At 40.2% G+C, this 14,592-nt stretch overlaps 1 long non-coding RNA gene across 1 annotated transcript; it reads right to left on the bottom strand.

The window, feature by feature from the left end:
* Positions 1–1,589: 1,589 nt before the first annotated feature.
* LOC138964024 (uncharacterized) lies at positions 1,590–9,607 on the bottom strand. The gene is made up of 5 exons (XR_011454990.1): positions 9,447–9,607; positions 7,583–7,746; positions 6,984–7,057; positions 4,832–4,947; positions 1,590–4,267 (listed from the first exon to the last, which is right to left on the bottom strand). It is a non-coding gene; the product is annotated as an uncharacterized lncRNA (long non-coding RNA).
* Between the last annotated feature and the right edge of the window lie 4,985 nt (positions 9,608–14,592).

Raw genomic sequence — 14,592 nt, 5'->3', positions numbered from 1 at the left:
GCAGCAAGCCTGTAGATGTGCATGCATGTGTTCAAGCGACAGACGGTCGTTATACTATAATCATTCGGCCGGGCGGGGATGTAGCTCAGTCGGTAGCGCGCTGGATTTGTATCCAGTTGGCCGCTGTCAGCGTGAGTTCGTCCCCACGTTCGGCGAGAGATTTATTTCTCAGAGTCAACTTTGTGTGCAGACTCTCCTCGGTGTCCGAACACCCCCGTGTGTACACGCAAGCACAAGACCAAGTACGCACGAAAAAGATCCTGTAATCCATGTCAGAGTTCGGTGGGTTATAGAAACACAAAAATACCCAGCATGCTTCCTCCGAAAGCGGCGTATGGCTGCCTAAATGGCGGGGTAAAAACGGTCATACACGTAAAAGCCGTGGGAGTTTCAGCCCATGAACGAACAAACAAACAAAACTATATCATTCCAGGTAAAGATCAATTGCAATCTCCGAACGGTTTGCAATGGAAAAAAGATGTCTTCAAGATTGATTGGAATCAGATTGATTCATCTAGGATTTTTTTTTCCACAAAGATAACAGCAATAGAAAAAGAAGAAGAAACAACAACAACAACAACAACAACAACAAAGACAGAAAGAAAGAAAACAAAGACAGAAATAAAACAAAAACAAAACAAGTCGCTTGAAGCGCCGATTTAAAACCAATCAGTCAATCTGTCGACCTGAAAGTAAAAGATTAACGCTACAAGAACAGCCAACACCAAGACTACACGAACAAAGGCTTCGCTAGCCTAAACCCGAAGCATGCGAACGTAGTGTCAATCAACCCATTTTCTTTAAATGTGAGGGCCGAAAATACCTACACATTGTCTCTTGTGCATCGGGCTTTCAGGAAGACAAAGGCCAGTTGACGCACTGGGCGAAAAGTGGCGTTTTGTATCTTACAAAACTACTCAAAATCCCAACAAAACTTCAAGTTTCAATGGGTTTATCACATTTTGGTGTTCACGACAACGCCAGATTTTGATTGGATTTTGTTGAAGTTATCGCTGCGAAATTGCCTGGAATTTCAGCGCGTTTTGCGACGGTCAAAACATCATGTTAAACCATGTTACAGCATGTCTGTAACATGCAAAAATGTCAAGTTTTGATGGCATTAAAGCTTTGGTTTAACGCCAAGTAACATCATGTTATCGTAGACTTAACTTGCAAAACTGCTTGTTTTGGTGGTGTTACAGCTTGCTTGTAATGTGATTAACATCATGTTATTGCTGGTTTAACATGCAAAACCCCATGTTATGTTGGTGTTAAAGATTGCTCAAATGCCTATTAACTCCATGTTATGTTGGTGTTAAAGCTTGCTCAAATGCCTATTAACACCATGTTAGTTGGTGTTAGGCTTGATTATTAATGTAAAAAAACACCATGTTATGACGTTCACATAATTGTTTTCACCTGGATGGAATTTTGTGGAAAAGAAAGCATGTTGTTTGGGAATTGTGTGCGGGTTTCATGCTTGGATATTGCACTTTGCTGACTTGTCACAGGTCAATTGACATTTAACAATATTAGTTTTCAAATGCATCATCCTTCACACATTATGTAAACATCTTTAACATTAACACTTTGGTTGTAAAATTATTGCACTTTATTCAAACAGGACAAAAACAAAAATGCTGATTCACAATGTACAATAGCAAAGGACTATTTTGAGTGGAGACAGTGTTCATCCACACTATAATTGGATAAGCTAAAATAAATTATTCAAATCGGTGAAGGCCACATGAAATGAAAACACACCATCAGTAAATTACTTCCCTTGTGATTAAGAGCGTCATACCCATAAAAGCCATGTAAGTTTTAGCCCATGTGAGTGTGTGTTGGGAGGGGGGGGGGGGGGGGGGGGGGGGGGGGGCAGATGCCCTGTGAAAACATTGGCCATAGATATATATGTGAATTACTTCCCTTGGGTATGAACATTTATGAATGATTAAATGGGTGAAAGAAGGACATACAAAATAAAAATCAGCAAATAACTAAATCACTTCCCTTGTGAGTAAGAACAGTCACACCAATGTTCCAACTTTTTGCTAAAAATTCGCCTACAATGTGACCTTCAAAGTTGAAAAGGGGTAACTGAACTTCATGTTTGGATGTCATGGAGTCCAACATGTCAGTAAATTTTGAAAGCCCTAGATTCATAAACATCTGAAAACTGCTCAACGTCTTTGCATCACGGCACATTAATAAAAGTAAGAGTTAGTAAGACTGGCCTAACTGCTATGGTGAGGCAGTAATCACTCGTTGATGAATTCTTTTCTTTCTTTATTTGTTGTTTAACGTCGTTTTCAACCATTCAAGGTTATATTGCGACAGGAAAAGGGGGAGATGGGATAGAGGAAAGGGGGAAGATGGGATAGTGCCACTTGTCAATTGTTTCTTGTTCACAAAAGCACTAATCAACAAGAAGAGCAAACGCTCGATCGAGTCACTTTCGCAGTTCTGAATATTATATGAGGCATCAGATGGACAGGAAGAAATTGCTATTCACAACACAATGAGTCACGTTCACATAAAATTTGAGCCCGGTCACTTTTATAGTTTCCGAGAAAAGCCCAACGTTAAGTTGTGTGTTGCCGAACAGAAAAGGCTAGTTATCTCCCTTGTTTTTCTGATAACGTTCGTAAAAGGCTGCAGATGTAAATACTTTGATGTAAAGAATAATCCTACAAAGTTTCAATCACATCCGATGAACTTTGTCAAAGATATAAAATGTCTAATTTTTCCTTTGACGCTGACCTGTGACCTTGAAAAATGTCAAAGGTCAACGAAACCATCGTTAAAGTGTAGAGGTCATTGGAGGTCACGACTAAACAAAATATGAGCCCGATCGCTTTGATAGTTTTCGAGAAAAGTCCAACGTTAAGGTGGTGTCTACGGACGGCCGGCCGGACGGCCGGACAGACTAACACTGACCGATTACATAGAGTCACATTTTCTCAAGTGACTCAAAAAACTGCTCCAGGGGCTTGCAACGTAGTACAATATATGACCTTACTGGGAGAATGCAAGTTTCCAGTACAAAGGACTTAACATTTCTTACATACTGCTTGACTAAAATCTTTACAAACATTGACTATATTCTATACAAGAAACACTGCTTAATATGTAGGTAAATGCACAACAGGTTGTGAACAGAAAATCCAAAAACGTAAGGTCTTAAAAGCGGGGAAGTTTGAAAAGGGGGGGAGGGGGGGACCTAAAATGTGGCGATCATAACAACCGGCATGGGTGGCCGAGTGGTAACGCACTTGCGCTCGGAATCGAGAGGTTGCGTGTTCGACCCTGGGTCAGGCCGCTATTTATTTCTCCCCCCTTTCCTAACCTAGGTGGTGGGTTCAAGTGCTAGTCTTTCGGATGAGACGAAAAACCGAGGTCCCTTCGTGTACACTACATTGGGGGTGCACGTTAAAGATCCCACGATTGACAAAACGGTCTTTCCTGGCAAAATTGTATTCTTTCTTTATTTGGTGTTTAACGTCGTTTTCAACCACGAAGGTTATATCGCGACGGGCAAAATTGTATAGGCATAGCTAAAAATGTCCACCAAATACCCGTGTGACTTGGAATAATAGGCCGTGAAAAGTAGGATATGCGCCGAAATAGCTGCGATCTGCTGGCCGATGTGAATGCGTGATGTATTGTGTAAAAAAATTCCATCTCACACGACATAAATAAATCCCTGCGCCTTGAATATGTGCGCGATATAAATTGCATAAAAAAAAAATCAAAACAAAATCCCTGCGCTTAGAACTGTACCCACGGAATACGCGTGATATAACTATAAGCCTCATATTGATTGATTGATTGATAATTTATCTAACAAAGTTCAGATATGGATATATATATATATCTGTACACACAGTCACTATGTACATTGCATCTGTTCTCATTCGGCACATATCCGCATCCTGCCTAGACGGTTAGCTTCAGTCGCTTCCTGTAACGTTGATCTAACGCCAGCATTCTAGCCTGTTGATACACAGTTTCTAGAATTCTGAGTGACCTGCTGCAGCACAGCTGGTCTCGGCTTAAAAAATCTTGGTCAACAAAGATGGGGTACAAAGTGTTATAAAATAAAGCGTCCTTCCAAAGTCGATGACAGGTCCCCAGAGTATTCACAAAATTATATGGTACTGGAAGCCTTGCATGGCGACGAAAAAGATGTCCACGCCTACATGAAGAAGTATCCTTCACGGCTTCAGCGGAAACAGTCGGCTGGGGATGAGGACTAATGGTGAACCTATGTAAAAAATATAGACAAGAACAAAAATATGTCAATGGGAAAACAAAGAAAGAAGTAGAGAAGGACCTCCCCACCTTAACACAGTGAAAATGAAAAACACATGTGAATGTACTTATTTTTTAAACCCCCCCCCCCCCCCTCCAATTAAGACCAATTATCCAAGATATTTTTCAGTCCTCAAAGGAGAATTTCACTGTTCTCATGGAACCCTCAAGAAAACTGAGCTGTGCTAATATATTATATAACTGCAAACATCCCTCAAATTCAATATTGCAAGCCACTATACATTCCTCATAAAGGCACATTCCTTCATGCTCACGTGTGAAAACTAACATAAGTTTACAAGTGTGTATCTATTTATAATAATAATAATAATAATAACGGGCATTTATAAAGCGCCTTATCAGAAGTTCAAAGCGCGTGACAACAATACATGTATACAAAATTCATACAATCACTGTCAGATTCAAACAACACATCATGCACATCTCACATCCCCAGACTCTATGCTAAGGCCAACAAAACAAAATAGTCTGTTTACGGTATCCCAACCGACCCCACCTGTATCTGTTCCTTGCTGTTCTCCAAGAGACACCATGGTGCAGCAAGCTGAAGGGTGTCCTGTCGTATTTCCTCGAAGTTGTAGTAGGCAAAGCAGGAGGTGGGGGGCGACTGACCTGCAGCAGAATTCAAATCAATTAGTCAAGTCACTATGACATATCTTTATTGTTATCGCCACACCAACCCTAAATTTTTCCTTCCATACTGTACAGGGTCCCCACTGCTTTTTAGAAACAAAATTCCATGACTTTTTCATGAGCCTCAATAACATTTTCCATGACTAGATCCACAGGTCGCCATTTCCGAACACGCAAACTTTTTACGTCTTGTCACTGCCAGTTTTGACACTGGCTTGCTTTGCACTGAATTTGAGTCAGTTTCTACGCAGTGTCTCTTCGACAAGCAAGTCAAGCATATGCTAGGCAGTCAGATTATCGGTAATGTTTGCTGGTCCTGTCATTTCACTAAACTGGACCAGCCACTGTTTGTATCCATCTGCACTTTCGTAAATTCTGTTTCGTAACCGTCACTGTGACTTGACGAACTGTCATTTTTTTCACCGCGATACACAGTTCATTGCGAAGATCTTCCTCGGTAATTCGTTCCAATTCCGCATACTTTTTGTTGTCAAGAAACAACTGAAAGAAAGTTTCAAACTCATCATCCTCCATCTTGCTTGTCGAAGCGCTAAAGTACTTTATCGATGCAAAAACAAACAAGAAGAGCAAACGCTCGATCGAGTCACTTTCGCAGTTCTGAATATTATATGAGGCATCAGATGGACAGGAAGAAATTGCTATTCACAACACAATGAGTCACGTTCACATAAAATTTGAGCCCGGTCACTTTTATAGTTTCCGAGAAAAGCCCAACGTTAAGTTGTGTGTTGCCGAACAGAAAAGGCTAGCTATCTCCCTTGTTTTTCTGATAACGTTCGTAAAAGGCTACAGATGTAAATACTTTGATGTAAAGAATAATCCTACAAAGTTTCAATCACATCCGATGAACTTTGTCAAAGATATAAAATGTCTAATTTTTCCTTTGACGCTGACCTGTGACCTTGAAAAAGGTCAAAGGTCAACGAAACCATCGTTAAAGTGTAGAGGTCATTGGAGGTCACGACTAAACAAAATATGAGCCCGATCGCTTTGATAGTTTCCGAGAAAAGTCCAACGTTAAGGTGGTGTCTACGGACGGCCGGCCGGACGGCCGGCCGGACAGACTAACACTGACCGATTACATAGAGTCACATTTTCTCAAGTGACTCAAAAACTTCGACGAAACCGACTCAAATGCAGCGCAGACGACACGACGAGATAACGGAAGGAAGTGAGCCTCGCTTTGGCTCAAGTGCCGTTAAAAATACCGTTATTCTCGTATGCAAATATGAACGAGAAGTTGGTCATACGAACAAGCCTTGTGCTGGAGACGCAAATCGCGGGGGGGGGGGGGGGTGGAATGGCTGGGCAACGAAAATCGCCGCTGGCGTGCTAAAGGTTAATTTTTCTTTCTTTTTTATTTTTTTAAATTCCATGACTTTTCATGACTTGAATTGAAATTCCATGACTTTCCAGGCCTGGAAAATTAAAAATCAAATTCCATGACTTTCCAGGTTTTCCATGACCTGTACGAACCCTGCTGTATTTGTTATCCTGAGAGAGAAAAATCCATGTTGCAGACTCAACTGGAAAAATTCCCTTCTCCATCATCTAGTGGACAGAGCTCACATGATTACAAACAAATCTTTTTTTAAAGTCACATACTTTGTGCGACAGTGTTAGTTTACTGCAACTGTAATTTATAAATAGCAAATTAATAAATATCACTTATCACTATCAGATAATCAGCTAAATGCCTGGCAGATGACCCTCATTCAAAGTGAGTCGTGGCTAAACCATGAAACTAGAAAAACAGGTTATACAGTGGAACACCCCTTTTAAGACCTACAATAATCTGAGAAAATTCAGTCTTAAAAAGGAGGGAGTCTTAAAAGGGGGGTAATTTTACAGAGGTTGTGAACAGAAAGTCTGAGAAAACAAGGTCTTTAAAAGGAGGGAGTCTTAAATTGGGGGGTTCCACTGTACCACAATATAAATCTCACACTGACAGCGGACAAAAACTGAGAAAACACCCAGTATACATCGGTACTCACAAAAGAGTTACAAGTAGCATCTCCAGGAGCCGAAATCCCAAGCCCTTGATATCTGCACGTTTAGCATCTTGTACCTGGAATAGTATGAAGATAACATGTCATTGTCACCGTCAGTAAATCACTTTATCAAAATTATCAATATCATATGATTACTTACTAAAATAACTTTATGAAGTGATCTAGCACTGTCAATGGCAATAGTATCATGACAGTTTGACAGTGAGATTACGATTAATCATCCTCATTAACAAATAACATAGATCAGTTCTAATGTAGTACCTGTTTGTAGTGAACTCACCAGCAGGAGTATTGCATGTATTAATTGCGCATTACTGAATCCATGCACCCACATAGTCTCTTACTAATTTGCAAAACCATAATGACTTCAAACCTCTGATGAATTACATAACTCATTTATGAAGAGTAGTTAATACTAATAGTTGTAGTACAAACCCAAGTTTGTGTGCGTGTTTGTATGTGTGGGTGTCGAGGGGTGGGGGGGGGGGGGGGGGACGGGGACGGTTACCGATGGTTCACCCACAAAAATGTACACTTACTAAGTAACACTTAAGTAACTATTTTCAAAGCTTCTTGCTTACCTTGGAATAGTGTCAAGCAGCTTATGTTGTGTCTAGATCAGCCATCAGATCTTCACACTCAGCGGGGTCAGCCTGCACATGCTGCAAACTGGACATGCCTGCAATTCTTGAGTAACCAATCTGTTGTTGCGGAGACAACGGAACCATGCTCAAGTCAGGTCCAACTGAAATAAAAGCATATTGTTAGCTGATAAATGATTTGGTCAAGCAAAACCATGCGGTATTTTTTTAATAAAATATTTAAATTTAGGCAAGCGATTCACAGAGCGCAGCGCGCTGTGCAGCGCGGCAATTCACAGAGCGCGGCACGTTGTGCAGCGCAGCGATTCCCAGAGCGCGGCTATTGCTCTCACCAGCGCAGATTGTTGATGCGCTTTATTTTTGTACATGTATGCATGATTATCAGCAACATTTTACAGTCTTTCTTTGAAAGCAACTTCAGGGCTGCAAGACTACAAAATTGCACTTTATGCAGACTGAATATATATATATATATACGCGTTCAAATCAACTGGAAAAAAACCCACGCTGAAAAAATGATCTGCGCATGCGCGAATTCCAAAATGGCTGCTGAAGTGTTAAACTGGTGTGACACCGATTAACAGTTCCGCGGCACTGTACTCGGATAATTGTTTAAAAACGTCATCCCAGTTTAAAAACTCAGCTCCTTTCCATATATATAGTAGAAGCCATTGCAATGACATGTAGTGATATGAGTATGAGTATGACTGCCAAGTATTCAAGGTCGGTGTCACAAACTGAAAACTCTGCCTGAACAATCCTTCTCATTGCGGTCAATGCGCATGCGCTAACATGGGGAGATTAATCAGGTCGTGAACAACCTAACCCTTAGCCTTACCCTAACCCATGGTTCGATCGGTCAAAGGGTCGCATTTTTGTAAGTCCAAGATTGGCGCATGCGCATTGACCGCAATGAGAAGGATTGTTCAGCAGAGGTAGGCACGTTTTTACATCGACGCGGCGATATACTGGTGAATTCAGTTGAAAGAGTGAGAGAGAGAGAATGGCTCAGCTCTGTTTTTCGTTTTATTGACAGTTTTATTTCTCAAATAGATCAGATAGATGTAGCTGTTGTAAACTTTGCGATTGTGAAGGAAATGTATCGGCAGAATACATCGCGCGTCGTGAATCGCAGCGTTCCTCGTAGTGCAGCGCGTTGTAAATCGCAACGCTGCACAACGCGACGCGCGCTGTGAATCCACTTCGTTAAATTTATGTATACCTCGCTGATGCAAAAATAATGTACTTATTAACTATTAGCATTTAGCTGGTCATTCAAACCATAGCTTGTTTAAAGCTAGTAGTAGCAGTAGTATTTAGTACTAGTAGTAATGATTTAGTAAAATACTACTATAGTAGAACTCGAACTCCTATTGCTAGTAAATTACTAATTAGTGCACACAAGAACAACAATGGCAGTTGGCAATGGCACTGGCAGAATACGATCAAATATCATTATTAGTCTCACCATGGGTTGACGTCCCATCAAAATGAATCACTGAATGAATTAGGGACTGAATCAAACTTCAGAGACATCATTGCAATTTTTCACAAAGACTGATTTTCAGCAAACAGCCATGTTTACCTGTACAAATGTATCAGTGCTATCACTATGAGTATGACAGTGTGGTAACTGGTAAGCTTAGTATTTGGTTCGAGCACAGGCGAAAGGTATCGTCCACTGGACCACCAGACTACTTTCATACTCAATACCAAACACTGTACATAATAAGGAAGTTGTGGTCCAGTGATTGAGTGAATACCTTCCGCCTGTGCCTGTGGTTCGAGACAGAGACAAAGTTGAAACTTAATTCGAGAAGCCAAACGGCTGACGAATACTTACGTATTTTGAGCAAACCCCACACACGTCGACCTCAAGTTGATGTCTGCTGGAGTACGTAGTCATAAAAACGTCCATAAAGCTTGGTTTTGAAACGTTTCTTTGCACGAGTTAGATTTATCCGCCATTTGTGATAACAGTTTACTGTACATGGCGCATGCGCGGTCTGCGCGACGTTACCAAACTATCGCCGTCACAGGCCACTGGCACTGATCTAAAAAGAGAGACTGACAAGTACAGGCACCTTATGGTGACTGATAACCCGACAGGCACAACCATGCTGTTGTTGTACGTTGTTGTGTTTTGTAGTTGTTATATTTAGTCAAGTTTTGACTAAATATTTTAACATCGAGGGGGAATCGAAACGAGGGTCGTGGTGTATGTGCGTGTGCGCGTGTGTGTGTCTGTGTGTGTGTGTAGAGCGATTCAGACTAAACTACTGTACCGATCTTTATGAAATTTGACATGAGAGTTCCTGGGTATGAAATCCCCGAACGGTTTTTTTCATTTTTTGGATAAATGTCTTTGATGACGTCATATCCGGCTTTTCGTGAAAGTTGAGGCGGCACTGTCACGCCCTCATTTTTCAACCAAATTGGTTGAAATTTTGGTCAAGTAATCTTCGACGAAGCCCGGACTTCGGTATTGCATTTCAGCGTGGTGGCTTAAAAATTAATTAATGACTTTGGTCATTAAAAATCTGAAAATTGTAAAAAAAAAAAAAAAATTTATAAAACGATCCAAATTTACGTTTATCTTATTCTCCATCATTTGCTGATTCCAAAAACATATAAATATGTTATATTCGGATTAAAAACAAGCTCTGAAAATTAAATATATAAAAATTATTATCAAAATTAAATTCGGTCCAAATCAATTTAAAAACACTTTCATCTTATTCCTTGTCGGTTCCTGATTCCAAAAACATATAGATATGATATGTTTGGATTAAAAACACGCTCAGAAAGTTAAAACAAAGAGAGGTACAGAAAAGCGTGCTATCTTTCTTAGCGCAACTGCTACCCCGCTCTTCTTGTCAATTTCACTGCCTTTGCCATGAGCGGTGGACTGACGATGCTACGAGTATACGGTCTTGCTGAAAAATGGCATTGCGTTCAGTTTCATTCTGTGAGTTCGACAGCTACTTGACTAAATATTGTATTTTCGCCTTACGCGATCTTGTTTCAAGTTCAGATGATGAGGCCGTGTGCGCTGCCAAAAGCAACTAATTAAAAGTGTGTGTGTGTGTGTAAAGCCGAGCGGTGGTAGCTTCACGTAGCTCCTAATATGGACCGGCTCCTAATATGGACCACCTCCTGTTCTGAAAAACTAACGGCGCTTGAGCGCTCAAAAAAGTTTTGTTCGCTGTATTGCAGAAACACAAATCTCAAAACCGTTAGGCTTTTTCTCTTTTTTTCACTCAGTTTGGCAGCGTTCACTCTAAACGGCTTTGCCGCCGAAAACGGACTCGTTTCTGTCCACAGCCAAAGCTTTTATCACACAAAAATTGCTATATATGACAGCTAAGACCGCATTTGTTACATTTTAGCAGGGTTGACCCCGAGTTTTTACCGTGCAAACAAAAAATATTAGCAAGATCTCAAAGTATGTGCGAGTCCCCTAATATGGACCGCCTTCAACAAATCGAGAAAAAAAAGCTAAAAGCTATTTTCAATAATTCATTAAGAAGCTTGCTGGAAATAACCTATCTAGTCCTCGAGATTTAAAAAAAAAAGTCTTCTTTTCGTGGAAGTTGATAATTTCACTTATTTTCACTCTGTTTTTGATAAGCTTCTTTAGTTTCCTGGTGTGCTTCAAATAATGCTCTCATCAACCCGAAACAGATCAATATAAAGCATATTTGAATTAGACTGACTTGTACACTAAGTTGTATCATGTTATTTTGAAGTATAGGGGGCTTTTTACAGTGATTTGTGAAGGCCGCTTCACTGATCCATATTAGGCGCCCAGGCTCCTATTATGGACCATTTGTGATTTTGTCTGTATTTAATTTTTGTTGAATGTTTATCAAAGCTATTTCACTTTAATAAGGCCTAACGGTTAACCTAAGAGAAAAGGACTACCAAACACAAAATAAAACTTCTTCGCAAGAAAACAAGCTAGTTATCAGCATGAAACAAAAAGTGGTCCATATTAGGAGCCCTTCCTAACTGTCTGTGTCTGCGTCGAAGATGTTACCGTGAATGTGTTTTTAAAAGACATTTGACAGGACGGCATTCAAACCACACGCACCAGACACGAACCGACGAACAAAATACTTCTGACAACAAAATGTAAAATCAATTAACAAGAGTGTAGTAAGATTCCAAATTGTATTCAGACCAAAACAACAATCATAAAAATATACATGGGTTCTTTCATATGTGTGTGTGTGTGTGTTGATGATGATAACTAGTTTTAACGTCCTCTTAGAACCGCAACTTGCTTTAGGACAGGTAGAGTTAATATGCTTTATGTGGGGACAAGACACTGAACAAACATGCAACCAGAGAACACATATATGATCGTGTTATAATTATATCTGGAAGTCTTTTGCGATATTTCAAAATGGGGATGGAAGTAAAGATTGTGTACGCGGAATATGGTTGGACTGGAGCGGTTTTGTAGGCTTATTTTTTTAATTTTTGTTATGTGGGATATTGTTATATTTTTGGCTGAATAGGTAAGTAAATAGATAACTGGAAAAATAATACAATGAAGAAGAAAAAGCTCGGTGTGAGGAACGGAGATCAGGGTTTTTTTTTAAAACAGATATCCTATTTCAGCCTTCTACTATTGAGAGACACAGGGTGTATGCTAGCTTCCATTGAAGCGTGCAATGTTTATCTAAAAAAAAACTCATGGGGTTTCAGGTTATGTTCGTTGACAAGGGTGTGTAGGTTGCAGAAATCTTGCTGGAGTGATTGGCAGCGGTCAAAGAGGTGTAACAAAGATATAAACTGTCCACATTCACAGAGACGGGGAAAGCACTTGTGAGCGCATCCATGGCCATCCGTGCGAATTCTGAGAAGTATTTTAAGGAGGGAGGTGGGGAGTGTAGGCCTGTTTTGTTTTGTTTGTCGGGGCAGAATAAGCCAACCATGGGCATTGCCTTCTATTTTCAATTCTGTTTCCCAGTGACGCCAGGCAACTTTGGCCATTTTGTGTTTTGCTCCCGTCTTTGTTAATTTTATGTCATGAAATGCTGCTTGATCTGTAACAGCCTCTTTTGCTTCTCTGTCAGCCATATCCTTGCCTCTGATCCATGTGTGTGAGGGGAAGTACGTAGCCTAAGGGTCAGTTCTGTTCAAGAGGCAATGATCTGGTGACAGAGGAACAATATTTCCGTCTGAAGCTCTTCTCGGTTTCTGGAACCATTTTGAAGAGCAGTTATGCTGGTTTTGAGTCGGAGAGAATCACGACTCTTGTTGGAGGTCGAGGGGGGTCATTGATATAGTGGCATGCTCTTAAGATAACGTAGCCAGCATTTCTGCAGTGAAAATGGACACATCCTTGTTGAGTTTAATTTTTTTTAACTTATTTTGAGGTCAGGAATGACAAAAGCACAGTCAGCTTGGTCATCATTTTTTTGGAGCCGTCAGTAAATATTTGTAGGTGATCTTTGTTATTGTTTGAGATTATTTCTTTTACTATTGATGAGACAAGTACAGGGTTATCTTTTTTTGTTACACCCAGATCATGATCAGGGATGATAATGGGGGATTCCATGAACCAAAATGGGAAGGGGTGAATGGGAATGTGGGCCATCCTACCTGGGTTTACCCCCACTTTCTTGAAATATCGGTTGAACATATAGTCTGCTAGTGGGATCGTTGCTTCGTGTATTTTGGGTGTTTTTCTTTTTAGGTTTTGGTAAGAGGCCGAGGTTATTGTGTCGAACTCAGCAGTGAGCTCTTCGTTCACAGCATTGTCAAAAGTACTTGCTCTTGATACGTACTGGGCCGACTTTAGTCTTCTTTCTTCATCGAGGGGCAGCCAGCCAGCCTCTTGATACACTAGTTTGTTTATGGAGTCTTTTGGGAGATCAAAGATGAGTTAGAGTGCAGCCATTTCGGCTCTTAGGCACAATAATAGCAAACTAAAGAAGGGGAAGGGAAACGAAAGGGAGGGTAAAAACCACGCACTTCTTTACTCAAACTTCATAAAACCGACTGTAAAACTAACACCGGCTATTCTCCTTTCTCAATCATTATCAAAATCGATCCTAAAACAAAACAAGTCGCGTAAGGCGAAAATACAACATTTAGTCAAGCTGTCGAACTCACAGAATGAAACTGAACGCAATGCAATTTTTCAGCAAGACCGTATACTCGTAGCATCGTCAGTCCACCGCTCATGGCAAATGCAGTGGAATTGACAAGAAGAGCGGGGTAGTAGTTGCTCTGAGAAGGACGGCACGCTTTTCTGTACCTCTCTTCGTTTTAACTTTCTGAGCGTGTTTTTAATCCAAACATATCATCTCTATATTTTTTTGGAATCAGGAACCGACAAGGAATAAGATGAAAGTGTTTTTAAATTGATTTCGAAAATTTAATTTTGATAAAAAAAATTATATCTTTATTTATATGTTTTTGGAATCAGAAAATGATGTCAGATGAAGAATAAAATGAACGTACATTTGGATCGTTTTATACATTTTTTTTCTACAATTTTTAGATTTTTAATGACCAAAGTCATTAATTAATTTTTAAGCCACCAAACTGAAATGCAATACCGAGGTCCGGCCTTTGTCGAAGATTGCTTGACTAGAATTTCAATTAATTTGATTGAAAAATGAGGGTGTGACAGTGCCGCCTCAACTTTTACAAAAAGCCGGATATGACGTCATCAAAGGTATTTATCGAAAAAAATTAAAAAAATGTCCGGGGATATCATACCCAGGAACTCTCATGTAAAATTTCATAAAGATCGGTTCAGTAGTTTGGTCTGAATCGCTCTACACACACACATGCACACGCACACACACACACACACACAAACTTGACTAAATGTAAAGAGACAGTATGTATTGCATCTAAACACGAGCTAAGTAAAACATTATCAGAAAAGGTAGAGCAAGAGAAATCCCAAAACTCAAATTCGAGTCACTGCAGTTCGTACTGTACAAGTTGAGAAAGTTGCAAGTCCA

This window comes from Littorina saxatilis, linkage group LG4 (assembly GCF_037325665.1).
Source record: "Littorina saxatilis isolate snail1 linkage group LG4, US_GU_Lsax_2.0, whole genome shotgun sequence".
NCBI classification, from domain to species: domain Eukaryota; kingdom Metazoa; phylum Mollusca; class Gastropoda; order Littorinimorpha; family Littorinidae; genus Littorina; species Littorina saxatilis.
This window is presented reverse-complemented; position numbering and strand designations above follow the sequence as displayed.